Source organism: Micromys minutus, assembly GCF_963924665.1.
Source record: "Micromys minutus genome assembly, chromosome: 11".
NCBI lineage: Eukaryota > Metazoa > Chordata > Mammalia > Rodentia > Muridae > Micromys > Micromys minutus.
In genome coordinates, this window is record NC_137980.1 from 28,468,564 (window position 1) to 28,471,147 (window position 2,584).

The window sequence follows — 2,584 nt, forward strand, 5'->3', positions numbered from 1 at the left end:
AAAAAAAAAAAAAAAAAACAAAAAACAAAAAAAACTTCCAGGGGAATCACCATCCCTGATCTCAAGCTATGTTACAAAGCAATTATGATAAAAACTGCATGGTATTAATACAGAGATAAGCAGGTAGATCAATGGAACAGAATTGAAGACCCAGAAATGAACCCACACACGGATGGTAACTTTATCATTGACAAAGGAGCTAGAAACATTCAATGAAAAAAAAACAGCCTCTTCAACAAATGGTGTTGGTTCAACTGGAATTCAGCATGCAGAAAATTGCAAATCAATCCTTTCTTATCTCCTTAAAACAAAGTCCAAGTGGATCAAAGATCTCTACATAAAACCAGGTACACTGAAACTATTAGAAGAGAAAATGGAAAAGAGCTTAGAACACATAGGCACAGGTGAAAATTTCTTCAACAGAACACCAGTGGTTTATACTCTAAGATCAAAAATGGACAAATGGGTCTCTGCAGGACGGTGGGATCTGAACTCGACAGAGCATCTTTCCCGCTGTGGGAAGCTGGAGCGGAGCCAGCACCTCGGTTTGACTTCAGTTGAAGACAGAATTTAGCCTATATGCACTGCTTTATCCACTGGAAGAATGACAGATGACAAAGATGTGCTTCGAGATGTGTGGTTTGGACGAATTCCAACTTGCTTTACTCTCTACAGAATGAGATAACTGAAAGAGAAGCAGAACCGGACTTGCCAAGAGTCAGCTACTTGATACTGGTAACTGACAAAGTGAAAAAGCACTTTCAGAAGGTTATGAGACAAGAAGATGTGAGATATGGTTTGAATATGAAGGCACACACCTGAAATGGCATTATCCAATTGGTTTACTATTGGATCTCCTTGTATCAAGTTCAGCTCTTCCTTGGAACATCACAGTACATTTCAAGAGTTTTCCAGAAAAGGACCTTCTGCACTGTCCATCCAAGGATGCGGTTGAGGCTCACTTTATGTTGTGTATGAAAGAAGCCGATGCTTTAAAGCATAAAAGTCAAGTGACCAACGAAATCAAAGAAAGACCACAAGCAGCTCTGGATGGGACTGCAGAATGACAGATTTGACCAGTTTGGGGCCATCAACCGGAAACTCATGAAATGTCCTCCAGAAGAAAATGGATTTCGTTATATCCCTTTTAGAATATATCAGACCACGGCCTTTCATTCAGAAGCTGTTCCATTCTGTGGCCGCAGATGGACAGCGGCATACACTTGGAGATCTCCTCAGAGAAGTCTGTCCTTCCGCAGTCACCCCCGAAGATGGAGAGAAGAAGAGCCAAATGATGATTCACAGGATTGAGCCGATGCTGGAAACGCCTCTGCAGTGGCTGAGCGAGCATCTGAGATTCCCAGATAACTTTCTTCATATTAGCATTGTCCCCCAACCAACAGATTGAAGGAGCATGTCCTCACTAGAGGGAACCACCTTGAGTGAGGACCCTGAAGCATGACACCCTTGCTTCAGTCAGGTCGCTGAGGGCAACAGAAGCCGGGCTGCTGCGAGCCAAGGAGGAGGAGATCCCTGAGAGATGGCCGGCAGGCTGAGTGCGCAACACTGCTTTGCCCCACGCTGTCTACACTCAGCTGAGACACACAGGGCCACCAGAGCCTCTCCTCTCGTGACACTCAATGCAGCCGAAGCCTTTGCTCAATGAAAATAAAATGGAAATGTGCCACAGTTTGTATTTCTGATGAACAGATGAGTGGGTATTTCCTAAGGTGACCATGGTTGAACCTTAGGCAGGAGAGTGGAAACATTGGTTAGATTTTCAATAGAATTAGACTTAAGAAAGTAAAAGAGAAATTCTGTTATTAATAACTTGCAGTAATTTTTTTGTAAAAGATCAAATTACAGTAAACCCATCTTTCCTTAATGAGAATTTCCTGTTTACAGTCAGTCTATTGGTATGCAAACAATCTTGTAACTTTGATAAAGAACAGTGAGAGATTTTTAAATAAAGCCTCTATGTTTGTCATTTACTAACATACAGTTTGTCACTTTTCAAGGACCTCCTGAATCTCATCCAGTGGGCCGCTTAGCATCTGTCTCCGTGTCTCACTGGCATAACAAGGCTTCAGGGCAGAGGGTAACTTGTCTCAGGAGCTGTCACAGGATGTATTACTGTGACTTGAAAACCTGTCTTCTATATACTAAAGGTATAAATAATACTGTCTTTGCTGTCATGCTGGTCACTGGAAACCTCTCAAATCATAGTATGCCAACTATCTATTTTGAAGCTTTTGTTCCTTTCCAGTGCTTTATTTTTTCCCCTTTGGCTCCTGGATTTCTATGTAATTATGGCCCCTGGCGGCCAATCTTCAGAGCCTGAAGATGATCTGTCTCTAGTTTGCAGTAGCTTCTCCTTACCGTTACCAAAAACATGCAATGTCACTGGAACTCCTACCACGGTAAGGAAAGTTAGTTACTGTGCTCTCTTGATGGCTGTTTGGAGACTCGCTGTCGATTTGTAAGCTAGCTTGCTGTCCACATTGAATGTCAACCCATCTGAGTATGCTAAAAAATGATACCATAAAATAATGGTTTTAGATTCAATAATAAAGATGAATGTTTC

General features: G+C 42.0%; 1 pseudogene across 1 annotated transcript; it reads left to right on the plus strand.

The window, feature by feature from the left end:
• Window positions 1-604: 604 nt before the first annotated feature.
• LOC308427658 (autophagy protein 5-like) lies at window positions 605-1,408 on the plus strand (annotated as a pseudogene). The gene has a single exon. The product of its transcript is annotated as an autophagy protein 5-like (transcript).
• Window positions 1,409-2,584: the final 1,176 nt, after the last annotated feature.